Here is a 19,326-nt window from a genome sequence, read left to right as displayed (position 1 = left end):
TTTCTACACAATGATGATGGAAAGTTCAGCTGTGTGTGTGCCCGTGTGTCTGTGTGCGTGTGCATGCGTGTGTGCGTGTGTGTCTAATATGTTTGGTTGTGTGTATTTATTCCTTGTGTCACTATGTCAATGTTTTATTGAAATTGTTATCTTTATCTTTAACTGCATTGTTTGAAAAGGACCCGTAAGTAAGCATTTCACTGCTTGGGTGCACCTGTTGTTTACGATGAATGTGACAAATCAAATTTGATTTGATGTAATCTCTTTGACCACAAGAGGGCGCTAAGTCCAATCATTTCACTCTCCACACATCTACAGTAGCGGAGAAGATAGCCCTGATACCCATATCTCACCCTTTAACTAACATCCTACTTTCACCACTAGGGGGCAGAAACAGTACAACACTTGACAGACGCAGTGAAGACATGAGAAAACAGCATTTGTATCTTGTGTTATGGCAAGTTGTGATTCTGGAGAATTGAGAATTTGTTAGGATTTGTTTTTAAAAAACAATTTGCGGCCAATAAGCTCACACACACACACACACACACACACACACACACACACACACACACACACACACACACACACACACACACACACACACACACACACACACACACACACACACACACGCTTCCATAGAAGGCCAAACCCAAACGCCCTCCACACCCTGGATGTGTGTACATTCCTCTTTTCCTCTATTTTCCTTTCCTATCCTTCCCATCCTTCCCTCCTTCCCTCAATCCCCTCCTTCCCTCCTTCCTCTCTTCGCCGGCTCGTCGCTGAGTAAGGAAGAGAGAGTCACGTTTCCCCTCAGAGTGAGTTGTTCCACACAGAGTGCACATGCTGCTAAATGGGAGATGATTAGAGACAGGAACCTAGGACGTGACTGTATGTGTGTGTGTGTTTCTGCGTGTGTGTGTGTGTTTCTGCGTGTGTGTGTGTGGACCCACCACCGCACTCCGCTGGGCACACTACTCCTTTAAACATGGACCACGTCTCAGGAGATTTGAACAACGCTGCCAAGTGATTGGTGCAATAATAAACGTAAGGTGTGAGTGTATGTACGCTTCCCTCACGGTTGTCTTTACTGTTCTTTCAGCCGCGCTGAGATCAAAGCATTGACTTAAGGAGAGAAGATGTTTATTCTGCCTGCTGAAATAACCTCTCAAGTTGTTCTATTATGGAAAGATTAGTTACACTTGTGTAACCGGTGTGAAATGACTGGCTAGTTAGCCGGGCGCTCTGTGGGGCATTTCAATCAGTGATGTCACTCACTCTGAGACCTTGACGTAGTTGTTCCCCTTGCTTTTGCAAGGACCGCAGCTTTTGTGGAGCGATAGGTAACGATGCTTCGAGGGTGACTGTTGTCGATGTGTGCAGAGGGTCCATGATTCAAACCCATGTTGGGGCAAGGAGAGGGAGGGAAGCAAAACTGTGACACTTGCATAGATATTGTTGCCATCAACATCATGCTGAAGGTGTGAGGAGAAAAGGCACAAGTACAGAGAACAATCTCTGTACTTGTGATAACACCTCTACTACTCTCCAGAGTGATAACACCTATAATACTGTAAATAGGGATAACACATCTACTACTGTCCAGAGTGATAACACCCCTACTACTGTCCATAGTGATAACACCTCTGCTACTGTATAGTGATAACACCCCTACTAGAGTCCAGAGTGATAACACCTCTACTACTGTCCAGAGTGATAACACAATCTACATAACACCCTTCAGACATACAATATCTCTGTCTGTCTGTCTCTGACTGTCTGTCTCTTTTTTTATTGAACAATTACGCACATCCATTTCCTTCCTCCATGACCTGCTAACCTCTTGACCTGACAAAGAGAAAAATCATGCTCGTCTTACCCTTAGTGTCTCCTCTCCTCAAACCCAAGTGCCTGTCGCGACGATGACCTAACCTCTCGCTCTGTCCTTTGGCCCGCAGGTCTCACTGTACTTTCCCTCTGTTTCTGGTGGTGTTGGGGGTTTCCCGAGGCATGAGACTGCTTGTGACTCTGGCCACAGGTCCGATGCGTTGCGGTGCAGTGCAGTCTAGGGCCCTGCAACAGAATGATGATGAATGAGAGATCCTGGAGCACCATGACTTTTCTCAGACAGCTGGGGTTTTAACACTGAGCTGCCATCTCCAGCTCACTGCCCTTCCCAACTTGGCCGTCATACAGTACTGTACAGAAGTAGAGGTGTTATCACTCTGGACAGTAGTAGAGGTGTTATCACTATACAGTAGTAGAGGTGATATCACTATGAACAGTAGTAGAGGTGTTATCACTCTGGACAGTAGTAGAGGTGTTATCACTATGAACAGTAGTAGAGGTGTTATCACTCTGGACAGTAGTAGAGGTGAGTAGAGGTGTTATCACTCTAGACAGTAGTAGAGGTGTTATCACTATGAACAGTAGTAGGGGTGTTATCACTATAAAGAAGTAGAGGTGTTATCACTATGGACAGTAGTAGAGGTGTTATCACTATACAGTAGTAGAGGTGTTATCACTCTGGACAGTAGTAGAGGTGTTATCACTCTGGACAGTAGTAGAGGTGTTATCACTATGAACAGTAGTAGAGGTGTTATCACTATGAACAGTAGTACAGGTGTTATCACTCTGGACAGTAGAAGAGGTGTTATCACTCTGGACAGTAGTAGAAGTGTTATCACTATGAACAATAGTAGGGGTGTTATCACTATACAGTAGTAGAGGTGATATCACTATACAGTAGTAGAGGTGTTATCACTCTGGACAGTAGTAGAGTTGTTATCACTCTGGACAGTAGTAGAGGTGTTATCCCTCTGGACAGTAGTAGAGATGTTATCACTCTACAATAGTAGAGGTGTTATCACTCTGGACAGTAGTAGAGGTGTTATCACTATGAACAGTAGTAGAGGTGTTATCAATCTGGACAGTAGTAAAGGTGTTATCACTCTGGACAGTAGTAGAGGTGTTATCACTATGAACAGTAGTAGAGGTGTTATCACTATGAACAGTAGTAGGGGTGTTATCATTATGGACAGTAGTAGGGGTGTTATCACTATACAGTAGTAGAGGTGTTATCACTATGGACAGTAGTAGAGGTGTTATCACCACAAAGTAGTAGAGATGGTATCACTCTGGACAGTAGTGGAGGTGTTATCACTATGAACAGTAGTAGAGGTGTTATCACTCTGGACAGTAGTAAAGCTGTTATCACTATGGACAGTAGTAGAGGTGTTATCACTCTGGACAGTAGTAGAGGTGTTATCACTATGGACAGTAGTAGAGGTGTTATCACTCTGGACAATAGTAGAGATGTTATCACTATGAACAGTAGTAGAGGTGTTATCACTATGAACAGTAGTAGGGGTGTTATCACTATACAGTAGTAGAGGTGTTATCACTCTGGACAATAGTAGAGGTGTTATCACTATGAACAGTAGTAGAGGTGTTATCACTATGAACAGTAGTAGGGGTGTTATCACTATACAGTAGAAGAGGTGTTATCACTCTGGACAGGTGTTATCACTATGAACAGTAATATAGGTTTTATCACTCTGGACATTAGTATCGGTGTTATCACTCTGGACAGTAGTAGATGTGTTATCACTCTGGACAGTAGTAGGGGTGTTATCACTCTGGACAGTCATAGAGGTGTAATCACTATGAACAGTAGTAGAGGTGTTATCACTCTGGACAGTAGTAGAGGTGTTATCACTCTGGACAGTAGTAGAGATGTTATCACTATGAACAGTAGTAGAGGTGATCACTATTTACGGTATTAGATGTGGTATCACTCTGGACAGTAGTAGTGGTGTTATCACTGTACAGTAGTAGAGGTGTTATCACTCTGGACAGTAGTATAGGTGTATTCACTCTGGACAGCAGTAGAGGTGATCACTATTGACGGTATTAGAGGTGTTATCACTCTGGACAGTAGTAGAGGTGTAATCAGTATTTACAGTGGTAGAGGTGTTATCCCTCTGGATAGTAGTAGAGATGTTGTCACTCTGGACAGTAGTAGAGGTGTTATCACTCTGGACAGTAGTAGGGGTGTTATCACTCTTGACAGTAGTAGAGGTGATCACTTGACTGTATTAGAGGTGTTATCACTCTGGACAGTAGTAGACGTTATCACTATTTACAGTAGTAGAAGTGTTATCACTCTGGACAGTAGTAGAGGTGTTATCACTCTACAGTAGTAGAACTCTGGACAGTAGAGATGTTATCACTCTACAGTAGTAGAGGTGTTATCCCTCTGGACAGTAGTAGGGGTGTTATCACTATACAGTAGTAGAGGTGTTATCACTCTGGACAGTAGTAGAGGTGTTATCACTATGAACAGTAGTAGAGGTGTTGTCACTATGAACAGTAGTAGAGGTGTTATCACTCTGGACAGCAGTAGAGGTGTTATCACTCTAGACAATATTAGGGGTGTTATCATTCTGGACAGTAGTGGAGGTGTTTTCACTATGGACAGTAGTAGAGGTGTTATCACTATGAACAGTAGTAGAGGTGTTATCATTCTGGACAGTAGTAGAGGTGTTATCACACCCTGGACAGTAGTAGAGGTGTTATCACTATGAATAGTAGTAGGGGTGTTATCACTATACAGCAGTAGAGGTGTTATCACTCTGGACAGTAGTAGGGGTGTTATCACTATGAACAGTAGTCAAGGTGTTGTCACTCTGGACAGTAGTAGAGGTGTTATCACTCTGGACAGTAGTAGAGGTGTTATCACTCTGGACAGTAGTAGGGGTGTTATCACTATGAACAGTAGTCAAGGTGTTGTCACTCTGGACAGTAGTAGAGGTGTTATCACTCTGGACAGTAGTAGAGGTGTTATCACTATGAATAGTAGTAAGGGTGTTATCACTATACAGTAGTAGAGGTGTTATCACTATACAGTAGTAGAGGTGTTATCACTCTGGACAGCAGTAGACGTGTTATCACTATGAATAGTAGTAGGGGTGTTATCACTATACAGTAGTAGAGTTGATATCACTATACAGTATTAGAGGTGTTATTACTCTGGACAGTAGTAGAGGTGTTATCACTCTGGACAGTAGTAGAGGTGTTATCACTATGAATAGTAGTAGGGGTGTTATCACTATACAGTAGTAGAGGTGTTATCAGTCTGGACAGTAGTAGAGGTGTTATCACTATGAACAGTAGTTGAGGTATAATCAATCTGGACAGTAGTAGAGGTGTTATCACTCTGGACAGTCGTGGAGATGTTATCACTATGAACAATAGTAGAGGTGATCACTCTACAGTAGTAGAGGTGTTATCACTCTGGACAGTAGTAGAGGTGTTATCACTAGACAGTAGTAGAGGTGTTATCACTATGAATAGTAGTAGGGGTGTTATCACTATACAGTAGTAGAGGTGTTATCAGTCTGGACAGTAGTAGAGGTGTTATCACTATGAACAGTAGTTGAGGTATAATCAATCTGGACAGTAGTAGAGGTGTTATCACTCTGGACAGTCGTGGAGATGTTATCACTATGAACAATAGTAGAGGTGATCACTATTTACGGTATTAGATGTGGTATCACTCTGGACAGTAGTAGAATTCTGGACAGTAGAGATGTTATCACTCTACAGTAGTAGAGGTGTTATCACTCTGGACAGTAGTAGAGGTGTTATCACTCTACAGTAGTAGAACTCTGGACAGTGGAGATGTTATCACTCTACAGTCGTAGAGGTGTTATCACTCTGGACAGTAGTAGATGTGTTATCACTAGACAGTAGTAGAGGTGTTATCACTATGAACAGTAGTACAGGTGTTATCACTATGAACAGTAGTAGAGGTGTTATCACTCTGGACAGTAGTAGAGGTGTTATCACTCTGGACTCTAGTAGGGGTGTTATCACTATGAACAGTAGTACAGGTGTTATCACTATGAACAGTAGTAGAGGTGTTATCACTCTGGACAGTATTAGAGGTGTTATCACTCTGGACTCTAGTAGAAGTGTTATCACTCTACAGTAGTAGAACTCTGGACAGTATAGATGTTATCACTCTACAGTCGTAGAGGTGTTATCACTCTGGACAGTAGTAGAGGTGTTATCACTAGACAGTAGTAGAGGTGTTATCACTATGAACAGTAGTACAGGTGTTATCACTATGAACAGTAGTAGAGGTGTTATCACTCTGGACAGTAGTAGAGGTGTTATCACTCTGGACAGTAGTAGAGGTGTTATCACTCTGGACAGTAGTAGAGGTGTTATCACTCTGGATTCTAGTAGGGGTGTTATCACTATACAGTAGCAGAGGTGTTATCACTATGGACAGTAGTAGGGGTGTTATCACTCTGGACAGTAGTAGAGGTGTTATCACTATACAGTAATAGAGGTGTTATCACTATGAACAGTAGTAGAGGTATTATCACTCTGGACAGTAGTAGATGTGTTATCCCTATTTACAGTATTATAGGTGTTATCACTCTGGAGAGTAGTAGAGGTGTTATCACTATTTACAGTAGTAGAGGTGTTATCACTCTGGACAGTAGTAGAGGTGTTATCACTAGACAGTAGTAGATGTGTTATCACTATGAACAGTAGTACAGGTGTTATCACTATGAACAGTAGTAGAGGTGTTATCACTCTACAGTAGTAGAACTCTGGACAGTAGAGATGTTATCACTCTACAGTAGTAGAGGTGTTATCCCTCTGGACAGTAGTAGGGGTGTTATCACTATACAGTAGTAGAGGTGTTATCACTCTGGACAGTAGTACAGGGCTCCGGGCAGCCGAGCGGAAATGGAGGAAAACTCGCCTCCCTGCGGACCTGGCATCCTTTCACGCCCTCCTCTCTACATTTTCCTCTTCTGTCTCTGCTGCTAAAGCCACTTTCTACCACTCTAAATTCCAAGCATCTGCCTCTAACCCTAGGAAGCTCTTTGCTACCTTCTCCTCCCTCCTGAATCCTCCTCCCCCTCCCCCCCTCCTCTCTCTCTGCGGGTGACTTCGTCAACCATTTTGAAAAGAAGGCTGATGACATCCGATCCTCGTTTGCTAAGCCAAATGACACCGCTGGTCCTGCTCACACTGCCCTACCCTGTGCTTTGACCTCTTTCTCCCCTCTCTCTCCAGATGAAATCTCGCGTCTCGTGACGGCCGGCCGCCCAACAACCTGCCCACTTGACCCTATCCCCTCCTCTCTTCTCCAGACCATTTCCGGAGACCTTCACCCCTACCTCACCTCGCTCATCAACTCATCCTTGACCGCTGGCTACGTCCCTTCAGTCTTCAAGAGAGCGAGAGTTGCACCCCTTCTGAAAAAACCTACACTCGATCCCTCCGATATCAACAACTACAGACCAGTATCCCTTCTTTCTTTTCTCTCCAAAACTCTTGAACGTGCCGTCCTTGGCCAGCTCTCCTGCTATCTCTCTCAGAATGACCTTCTTGATCCTAATCAGTCAGGTTTCAAGACTGGGCATTCAACTGAGACTGCTCTTCTCTGTGTCACGGAGGCTCTCCGCACTGCTAAAGCTAACTCTTTCTCCTCTGCTCTCATCCTTCTAGACCTATCTGCTGCCTTTGATACTGTGAACCATCAGATCCTCCTCTCCACCCTCTCCGAGCTGGGCATCTCCGGCGCGGCCCACGCTTGGATTGCGTCCTACCTGACAGGTCGTTCCTACCAGGTGGCGTGGCGAGAATCTGTCTCCGCACCACGTGCTCTCACCACTGGTGTCCCCCAGGGCTCTGTTCTAGGCCCTCTCCTATTCTCACTATACACTGTCATGACTGTCCTGATCAGGTCAGGGTACAGGAGACCACCACCCTACAGATTATCTCCCAAAACCCCAACAGAGGAGGAGAGATCTAGGGGTCTGAAGATGTGGGGGTTTTATGACACCTCATGCCCATAATACAGAGAAATTCCTTTGTCCTAACAATGGAGAACTGGCCTCAGAACCTTAAACATGCAATAAAGGGACTTTGGAACAATGGTTTCCGTCAGCCACAATGGTGGTTATGACGAAAAGTGGAATATTAAAATGTATGTAACTTTTGTATTTGTTTTTAAAGGTTAAGAGATGACGTTATTATGAAAACATTGTACCTTTAAGAGTTTTCCCAGTATATGCCTGATGTTTATACATTGTACGCTGTTTGGAAAATATCCAAATCAAACAGAATGTTTTGATAAAGATGAAATGTGAAGTTAGTGTCTAAAATCGGATTTTTAGCCAAATCTAAGCCTTGCCCCCTGTACTTGGTCCGCCCAGAGAATCGCCCTAAAGGCTGTTACACCCACTTCTGACCCGAGGGTATAAGACAGGAGAGTGAAGAATTAACATAGTAGACTATTGACCCCAAGCTGCAGCCAAGGTCTAACAAAGTCGACGAACCCCAAAACGAAACACAAGGTTGAAGACAAAGAAATATTTTTCTACACGAGCTACGGACGAGTAGCTGTGTCTAAGCGGGTGAATTCAAGCCGAACCACCCAGCCTCCACTCTCCATTGAATCGTGGTATCGACACCATTCGAGCCGAAGCTGTGAGCTCTGAGCTACAGAGCTGTCTGTCCTCAGAAGACCCCTTTCCGATCAAGGGTGAAGATCAGACCACTTAGCCAAGAAGGACACTGACATCGTGAGGACAACCAGAGAGTTGCGCCGGAGAACTGCGTCATTTAGAAGCCTAAACGACCCACGCGGAGCTTCCCACCTGAGAACTACAACACGTAATTACATCATTATATTCTGACCCATAAGAGCGGCAGTTCGGGGCAAGGCTAATTTTAAATAAGCATGGCTGACAAATGAACCCAAATGTATATTTCTCTCGTGTACTTCCTTTATTTCTCTCTCTTTAAAATCCCCATTTTGGGTAACAAGCGCCAGAGTGTGTTGGCCCATTGTACTAAGTCCTAATCAATAGCTAGACTGTGTTTTGTGTATGTGCATTTTTATCATCATTTTAGCTTGCTAGTAAATAAATAATCAACTAAGATTGGTGTGGTAAATTCAGTGGTAAAGCCCGGGTCCGTGCAGATTCCCGGATTATACGATTTTCAGATTATGAGACTGTAGAGGAAATTGATTAATTTAGCGACTGTTGTAATCGATATTCTGATATCCTTTGAGTTAATTTGGGAAATAGAAACTCAATCAAAACAATGTTCCCATGGTGCCCCAGGTTAATGAGTTAATAATTGCTTGATTCATTGCTTAATTCATTTAATCACGTAATTATAAACCGTTAATCATTCGATGAGCAACAGTCGTCACATTAACTAATACAACGTCACGACATATGGCGCCCCCTGTGAGGAATCTAAGATAGGACTAGGCCGCACTGTTGTGTTATTCCATATCAATTGTGTAGCAATATATATACATTCCATTAATAGCTATAGGCAGGACTAGTGCGGGAGAGAAGTGTGTGTGTGTCGTTCCATTTGACCCAGATACTGGTCGGGAGAGAACGACCCCTGTTGTATATCTGACCAAAGCCAGTGTGAAGGGGGTCTACTGAATGCTACGAGCTAGGGCATATGTACCAGCCGATGCAGGCATTCTGAGAAATAATACTAGTTGGGCCTAACGTAGTGTTATTTCTGTCGATCGCTTTCAGGAGTGATCTGACTCGGTCATAAGTAATTCCTAGAGCAGAGGACATATGAGCCAGCCATTACGGAAATTAGAGTAGATATATTCGTTTGACCGAAGCGAAGTTATTATCTCTCTACCTCTCACGTTGGGTAACGGGGAGAGGTTAAGGGTTGAACGTGAGACGTCACCAAGTAAACCCGTTCCCTTGTTGGAGGGAACATCCCTTGTGCGGCGAGGGGGAAACCCCGCGCAAGGAAAGCTGAGCCTTGCGCCAGATGCTAAGCTAACAAAGGGGAGCCGCCATTTTTGTTTTCCTCTTTGTTCATAGTGAATTCCCGCGTTAGACGGGAATCCTGTGTGACCTCAGCTTGGGCTATCCGTAACCTCTGGCGAAGAAACGCCAGTCATTTTTCGTGAAATAAGTCAGGTTACGCTGTACGATATCTAACCAGTCTCAACGGATTGGATATCACTGTCTCATTCAATTTAATATACATTAAATTGCTACACTACCTGTGCAGGTTGGTTAGGGGAATAATACACACACGAATGTGCCATAACCAATGAGACATTGTTAAACTGTTCCACGTTAACTTAGATATAGCAACTATTTCAGGTTAATTAAAGCTAATTCCTTTAGCCTATACAGGGTTGACTAATCATTCAAATTGATTAATAGATTAAAGCTGTTTTACCAGCTTAACCTCTACGGGCCACGGTGGCAGTATTGAGAATTTTGAAAAAAATACGTGCCCATTTTTAACTGCCTCCTACACCAACTCAGAAGCTAGGATATGCATATTATTAACACATTCGGATAGAAAACACTCTGAATTTTCTAAAACAGTTTGAATGGTGTCTGTAAGTATAACAAAACTCATATTGCAGGCAAAAACCTGAGAAAAATAGATTTAAAAAAAATGAGAATTTTGTGGCTGTACTATTTAGTGTCATTGTTTATTAGATACCATAGTGAGAAAGGATTCAGTTCGCAACTCCTACGGATTCCACTAGATGTCAGCGATCTTTATAAAGTTGTTTGAAGCTTCCATGATTAACAGGGAGCAAATAAGAATGCATTGAAGTTGACGTCCGTGGGATGTCGTCACTTCCATTATGGCCTGCACCTGCGCAATCATGAGACACGGGACATTTTTCAAAAACGTTTTTCTAGACACAGGTGAGGTCGGGTTGAAACATTACTGATGTTTCACGTTAAAAATGGCTCTAAAGATTGATGCTAAACAACGTTTGACATGTTTGAACAAACATAAATAGATTATTTTTGTAACTTTTTTAACTTTTTGCCGTGACTTCACACACCCCCCCCGCGCTACTTTTTAGTAGCCACCGAAGCGCTAACAACATGGAACAACTTGGAGTTCTTTGGACATCAATTATGAACTTTGTCAAAAGAAACCACATTTGTTGTGGACCTGGAATTCCTGGAACTGCCAATGGATGAAGATAATCAAAGGTAATGGATTATTGACAATAGTATTATTGATATTACATGGTTACAAGATGATGCTAAGCTAATTAGGCTAGCTTATTGTTCTTAGCACAGCACCTGGTTTATTGCAACTTGTGATTTCCCAGTAAAGTTATTTTGAAATCTGGCAAGACAGTATCATTTACGAAATGTTAAACTATAATTATTTGAATGACAATATTATAATTTACCAATGTTTTCGAATAGTAATTTTGAAAATTGTAACGTTGTTCACCGGAAGCATTTCAGAGAAGAAAAAAATCAGAATTTCACAGCTACTGTAAAATGCGGTTTTTGGATATAAATATGAACTTGATGGAACAAAAAATGCATGTATTGTATAACATAATGTCCTAGGAGTGTCATCTGATGGAGATTGTCAAAGGTTGGTGCATAATTTTAGCTGGTTTCTGCTTTTGGTGACGCCTGACCTTGAATTGAAAATGGATGTTTGTACTTTTGTGGCTATGTACTGTCCTAACATAATCTAACTTTATGCTTTTGCCGTAAAGCCTCTTTGAAAATCGGACAATGTGGTTAGATTAAGGAGATGTTTATCTTTTAAATGGTGTAAAATAGTTGATTGTTTGAGAAATTGAAATTATTAGATTTTTGATGTTTTGAATTTCCAGCCTTGCTAGCAATCCCGTCTCAGGGTTCATTGCTAACCCGTGGCCTCAACAGGTTTTAATGGTGTTTAGGTAGACTTTTTAACAGTTTTGTAAAATTCTATTTTCACTGGTACCCTGTCGATTTTAGCTTGTGTTAACAGTGACCTCCGGTGGTGAAGAATCACCAGTAACTATTTTTAAATAATTCAGGGTATGCTGTACGATATCTAACCAGTCTCAACTGATTGGATATCATTGTCTCGTTCAATTTAATATACATTAAATTGCTACACTACCGTTCAGGTTGGTTATTGGTATAATACGCAAACTAATGTGTTCTAACCAATGAGACATAGTTAAACTTTTCAATGTTAACTTAGATATAGCAATTACTTCAGGTTAATTAATGCTAATTCCTTTAGCCTATACGGGGTTGACTAATCATTCAAATTGATTAATAGATTAAAGCTGTTTTACCAGCTTAATGGTGTTTAGGTAGACTTTTTAACAGTTTTGTAAAATTCTATTTTCACTGGTACCCTGTCGATTTTAGCTTGTGTTAACAGTGACCTCCGGTGGTGAAGAATCACCAGTAATTATTTTTAAATAATTCAGGTTATGCTGTACGATATCTAACCAGTCTCAACTGATTGGATATCATTGTCTCGTTCAATTTAATATACATTAAATTGCTACACTACCGTCCAGGTTGGTTATTGGAATAATACGCAAACTAATGTGTACTAACCAATGAGACATAGTTAAACTTTTCAACGTTAACTTAGAGATAGCAACTCTTTCAGGTGAATTAAAATTAAAATTCCCAAATAGCCGATACAGGTTAGATTTATCATTAAAATCGATTTAATCAATTAAACCTGTTTTGGCAAGTTCAGTAATAACCAACTCACATTACTGACCCAGTCTTGATGATTCATTGACGTTTACAAACTGAGTTAAATCGTGTTTGCAGCCTCCAACTAAAAACCCCAAACATTACGTAAATTGAAATAACTGACAATCATAATAATGAGCAATCCACCAGATGGGTTTCCACCCATTTCCCCTCTAATCAGTGGACCTTCACCCACGGAAAGATTGATCGCGGACCTCAGCAACGATGCAAATCCTAACTATGCCGAGGGGCTGAAAATGTTAGATTTCAATGCCATAAGCGAGAAAAATGCAGACATTGCGACAGACGCTCTTCAAAATAGACCATCAGGCGGAGGCCTTGTGAAGGTTCTCTCCAGTTTAGCCCTCAACTATGCCCACCAGCAGAGATGGACAGTGCACCAGTACCTCAGTGCCCAGCAGAGGCACGAGCAGGAAGCTGGGGAGTTCAAGGTACAGGTGGAGAGAACCAGGGAGCTGGCATCGAAAACCGAAAAAGATAAGCTACTGCTAGCTGAGGAACTGTGTGTGAGAACAGATAAATTGGAAGATCTGTCTAACACTTATAACAAAGAACGCGAACAAACTCTTGACCAAGTCCGTATTCTAAAAGAACAACTCGGTTTAGCCAAAACTAAATACGATGAAGTCCACGCGAAACTAGATGAATCGGACGAGCTAGCTAGAAAACGGGGCGAGCAAATTGATGCCCTACAAACAGTTGTGAATGAAACCACTCAAAGCAATAATGCTCTATTCCAAAAGTTGCAGACCAAAGACGATCAGTTAATGAACACAATGACCAAGTTGGAGGACAAAACAGCAGAACTCATTGAAGTCGCTGATTTAATGAAGGATGAGAAAGACCAAGTGAGAAAGTTGGAAAATGTGACCTCTAAACAAAAGGAGGACATCGCATCACTGGATCTCTCACTCCACACTCGCGACCTCTCCCTGCAAACCATGACAGATAAGTATGAGGCCGAGCGAAAAAAGGGCGACACCTACGTGTCGAAAATAAACACCCTCAACTCCCAGGTGGACTCTGCGATGCAGCATAACACCACCCTTAGGTATCATCTGGAGGAACTCCAGAACAGTCACGCGCTATCGCGGGACAACCAATCCAAGCAACCTAGCTCACATCAGGAGCTAAGAGAACGAGGGAATGTAGATGACAGGAGATTTCAGCCTCTTTCTCTTGGCCATTCGGCCCACAGTGAATTGGGGCCTCCTCGCCAACACAACCACAGCTTGACTTTTCCTCTTGGCCTCTCGGCCGACAATTCTCCACGGGAGAGTGCAGATGCTCCCCGCGCACTTGGCGGGGATCGCCTTGACAAAATCGTCAAAAACTTCCGCCTCTTCGACCCCGTTCCGGGAAAGCCAAACGACACTGAGACATTCTTAGCAGACATAGAGGACGCCTTGGATGGCTACCCAAACGCTACGAATGCAGACAGGCTCTATCTTTTGAAGCGAACGTCCAACAGACACGTGACAAGGTTCATCCGTCTACAAGAGCAACACGTGCAAAACGACTATGCTAAACTTGCCACGGTTTTGAAAATAGAATTCAGTGGTTCTGCGACTCGCAAACACGATAGTTCGTTGGCTAACAATATCAGACAAGCTCGAAATGAACACCCACAAGCCTACTATCACCGGCTTCGTTCAGCTTACTTTGGCATGCTCACTGAAACAGGAATGGAAGACCTATTGCCGTTCAAACAACTTTTTCTGTCAAACATGTCTCCCAACTTCATTAACTACTTGGGCCCTACTGCCCACGTCGGGTTGCCAATCTCGACGCTCCGAGAGCTGGCAAGCACCGCTTTTGAAGCATCAAAAGCAAGCCGGGCTAAGAGCCCGGACACCTCGACTTTCGAGCTTAGGCGGGAAACATCACTCGAATTAGAAGGGGCTGCATCAGGGACATATGCTGTAAAAGAGGACGATCAAAGGGGGTGGCTACCAAGTAACCACCACCCCGACAACCACCGCCGTAACAATAGCCACGATGAACGTCCCCAATCTAACAGGTCCCGTAGAGATCAACCTAGCCGACATGCCCCTCCGCCTAACTCTCACAAAGGGTCAGGACACAAGGGTAATAAGCGTAACAAGGGCAACAAATTGTTCAACAATGATTTAAACGCTAACCGAAATGATATAGAAGCTCTGATAAAAGATGTACTGCATCGTAAGAAATTTGAGAAAGAGGACAAGGATAAATCCTCATGACTAGGCGTAAAATCGTTGGAAACCGAGTCCCCCGAAATTCATGCAATTCAAGAGGACGCAAACATTTCCATTACCCCCGCCCCCACTCGAATCCCTGTCCAGGTACCGCCCGTTCTAGACACAAGCCCGCAGGTTTTGTCTACAGACTTGGACACGGAGGTGGAGATGCACGAGATAAGCAGCTTTGTAACAGATGATTCCTCTACCATTCCGATAGAGGACCCACTGGGTCACGTAGGTAACTTATCTGTCTTGGAAATCGACGCAGATTACAAACCGCTCCGTTCTCCCAACCCACTCCATTTTGTTGGGGATATGACGAGAAAAACCAACTCGAACAGGCCATACCTTAGAACAGTCCTGGAGGACTGTGTGACCTGTCACGCTCTGATAGATTCGGGTTCAACAATTTCCCTCATATCCGAAACCTTGCTGGATGAACTAAAAAGGGCAGTGGACCCAACAAAACGTTGGTTGAAAACGGAACATTGCGATACGAATCTTCGAGGTTTCACTCAAGCTACCTCGCCCCTAACCAAACGTCTCCTACTTAAACTCAACTTCGAAAGCGTGTCACTGATACACCCCGTGTATGTGACTAGCATCGAAATCGAACGAATGCTGATTGGGAGTGATTTAATTGACCGTTTGGTACCACTAATGGATTGGAAAACCAATCAAATCTGGTCACAGATACCTATGCCAACTCCGTTGACTTCGCCGCATTCTTCCAAGGCTACCTGCCATACATTGTGCAACGACGTGGGTCCGACGTCAGCATCTGACGCAAACCCTGTGAACTTGGCCATGAGCCCGCCATATGTGGCAAAGGACAATGTGAGTTCGACTCGGAACTTAACCGAACATGTGGTTTTCTTGTGCGGCTTGGGTGATTCACCAGCCGACACTTACCGCCCTCCTCTGATAGGGGGCGTGTGCCTAAACGGCATTAGGGCTGAGGATACCAGGCTGGCCTCCGATCAGAAAAATCCGCAATCAGTTTGGAAATGTTCAACGAAATTTCGAAAACGGCTAACTGCCATCCCCTTGTGCCGAAAACGTTTAGATTTCCACTGGGAACGACTCCCCAGACAACACTCACCGCAATAGGGGTGTGTGCGCTATCGATCCGCATTGGAACCAAGGAATTATCCCACTACCTACTGGTTGTCGCGGACCTCCCACATACAGTCTATGTGGGAGCGGACATTTTGGTAAGATTGGGTGTTAAACTTGATACCATACACCAAGTTCTTTGGTCTTTGGCGCAGCCAAACCAACATGCCTTGTCTTTCGACCCGGTGCGAATGGCTTCCGGGCAGACTATTCCTGAAGCTTGCAAGACGATAACTGAGTCCGCCATGTTGATACCGGCAAGAACCACAGAGGTTTCTGTAAGACTGAACCTGGCGCCCGGATACCGGATGGAAGGCACCACTGCGTTCTTCCAACCCTCTCCAAAACTATTCGACTTGGGGCTAACTATCAATGGCAACCCACTGTTGGAACTAACCGCTAGATCCACTTACCTCCTGGTACAAAATCTGACTCAAGCGGATATTTCCATTCCTCGGCATACTCAGCTAGGAACATTGATCGATTACGCCTTCCATGATTTTGAACTAGTTGTTCCTGTGATTGGGCCTCTTCCGTCCTCCCTAGACCTAGATGGCGAGGGAGGTACGCTGTTTACTTGTCAGTCAAAAGCAATAGCACTAACTCCTGTATTGCCACTGGACGACACATCGGCATTCCGGCTGGATGTCGATCCTGACAGCAACCTGTTAATATACTCCATCGTCACGGAGGATGATATTGCGTCTCCTCCTGCATGCGAAGTACACTCTTGTGAGAAAACAACCGATGACTCTTCCAAAGGTGACATGCCGTCACCACCCGATGAAGACCTGCACAATGTCGCCGAACCATATCCTGGTTTCCATGCACAGGTAATACAACTACTATCGGAGGCTGATGCTCTTGTCAATGACACTGAACGCCATCAGTTGAGAGAATTGTTTAACAAACACAGTGAGATCTGGTCGACAGACTCGCTGGATTGCGGGGTTACGAGTATCCATGTGGTGCGTATTCCTACGCCACCCGGAGCAACTCCTACGTTCGTTAGACAATACAAAATCCCGCTCGCAGCATACGCAGCAGTACAAGAGATTATCGATTCCTTATTAGCTAAACGGATAATCAGGGAATGTAACAGTACGTACAGCGCTCCCGTGTGGCCAGTTCTGAAACCAACGGGTAAATGGCGTCTTACCATTGACTATAGACAACTCAACAAACTGGTTCCGTTGTCTCGTTGGCCAATGACACAGCTCGACCAAGAGTTGCCAAAGGTGGCAAACGCCAAGTACTTCTCCACAGTCGACGTGGCAAATGGTTTCTGGACCATGACAGTCGACCCGCGTGACCAACACAAGTTGGCTTTCTCTTTCTCGAACAAGCTCTTCACGTTCAATCGTTGCCCATTCGGGTATGCGAACTCCCCCTCAGAGTTCAACATCTTCCTGCACAAGGCGATGCCAGACGCAGCCTCTAGGGGGACGATAATTTACGTGGACGACGTTCTCATGAGAAGTGAGACTTGGTCACATCACCTCAATGAAATGGACCACGTTCTCACCCAACTCGGGACTGCAGGGGCTAAGTTGGCCATCATGAAAGGACAATGGTGCAGGACCAAGGTAAACTACGTTGGGCTTCTGGTGGGTGCCGAGGGCATCCTGCCACAGTCTAACTGAATCCAAGCAGTCCGCAACATCAAAACACCTACAAACCTTCACGAGGTGCGCAGCTTCTTGGGAGTATGTAATTACTCCCGTCAATTCATCGAAAACTACGCCGACTTGTCAAAACCGTTGACTCACCTTCTTCAGAAAGACACCCCATTTGTTTGGGATGTCACTCACAACGAAGCGGTGGCTTCCTTGAAAAACCTGCTTTGCGAGGCACCCTGCCTGGTATACCCCAACAAAGACAAGACATTCTTTTTGGAAGTCGGTTTCTCAGAGCACTGCCTTAGCGCTGGGTTGTACCAAAAATACGACCAAGACAAACGTGTGGTTGCTTACGCGAGCAAAACACTCAACCCCGCCGAACACAAATACTCAGACTGCGAAAAAGCGCTGCTGTCGACAGTCTGGGCGATCAAACATTTCACCAGTTATGTCGGCGGACAAAAGGTGATCATAGAAACATGTCACCAGCCTGTGACTTTTCTGAAAAGCCAACGAATCCGTGAGGGTGCTGTACACAACAGCAGGATAGCGGCTTGGCTCATGACGCTGCAGAGCCATGATGTAGTAATCAACTACGCAAAAGCAAAGAACCTGCCTTTGGGCAGTGCTTTGGCGGTGTGTCAACACTGTGGTGACGATGAAACCGACTCCGGACCAACCCCGCGTGACATCGCTCCGCCATTGCCTTCGAACCATCACTATTTCGAAGAGAACGTGTGTCTCGACATGCCGATGGCATTTGTAGATGGCTGTTCTTACCGCCATCTAGACCACTTGCAAGCTGGGGTGGGATTGGTATGGCACAACGACATTCCGTGCAAACCACTTCAATTTCAGCTTGGCAACAAGACCAGCCAGTTTGCAGAAGTGGCTGGCGTGCTGATCACCCTGCAAACAGCGGTGAAACACGAATTGGCAGAACTGGCGATCTGCACCGACTCAAACTACGCGAGACTCACCTTCTTATGCCACTTGCCATTTTGGAAACAAAAGCACATGACTACTTCAAGTGGTAAAGAGGTGAAAAACAAAGAGCTCATTCTAGCTTGTGATGATCTCATCACCAAACACGACATACAGGTGTATTGGAAGAAAGTCAAGGGACACTCCAAATCACCTGGTCGTGACAAACTTGGCAACGACCATGCTGACAGCATGGCGAAATCTGGTGCAATTCACGGCACCCCTTGGGTGTTTGCTGCTCGAGACGAAAAACCCACTGAGGAAGCTATGGTGTCTGCGGTAACGCGTAGCCATGTAGCACCACGGAAAACGTCGTCGCACAAACATAATGTGTTGCTAACGCATTCATTCATGAATGGCGACCTGGTAGCAATGCAACACCAAGATCAGTCCCTCGCCACTTTGATGGCATTCCTGTCGGATCCTGTCAACCACCCAGTGTCCGAACTGGCTTTGGCAGGTTCACACGACTTGCGTTCGCTGTACGCAACTAAACAGCACCTCACACTTGTAGATGACCTATTGGTGTATGTTTCAGAAACCGACACCGCTCGAAGGTGGGTGGTTCCTAAAACACAGAAGGGGATAATGATAGCTCATGCCCACGACGAGCCATGTGGAGGCCATAGGGGGGTCAAGGCTACATGTGAAACATTGCGACAGGTGGCCCACTGGCCTCACATGGAAACAAGACGTGGCACGATACGTGAGGGGGTGTCTAGTTTGCTGCCAGTTTCAACCCACCAAGCCACTTCACAGAGCACCCCTGCAACGCAAGGGTGTGTCTTA

The 19,326-nt window shown here is 44.5% G+C and overlaps 1 protein-coding gene across 2 annotated transcripts in view; it reads right to left on the bottom strand.

The window, feature by feature from the left end:
* Nucleotides 1-19,326, bottom strand: part of LOC115196351 (collagen alpha-1(VIII) chain-like) — a 50,205-nt gene that overhangs the window by 9,473 nt on the left and 21,406 nt on the right. The window contains exon 2 of one of the 2 annotated variants that reach the window (XM_029757113.1): nt 1,883-2,076. The exons of the other annotated variant lie outside the window; for it this stretch is intronic. The gene's annotated coding sequence lies outside the window, so the exon portion shown is untranslated. The remainder of the gene's footprint in view (nt 1-1,882; nt 2,077-19,326) is intronic. 2 annotated transcript variants of the gene reach the window in all.

The sequence above is a fragment of the Salmo trutta genome, chromosome 6, assembly GCF_901001165.1.
Source record: "Salmo trutta chromosome 6, fSalTru1.1, whole genome shotgun sequence".
Lineage (NCBI taxonomy): Eukaryota > Metazoa > Chordata > Actinopteri > Salmoniformes > Salmonidae > Salmo > Salmo trutta.
The sequence above is the reverse complement of the archived record's forward strand: the minus strand, read 5'-3'. Positions and strand labels throughout refer to the sequence as shown.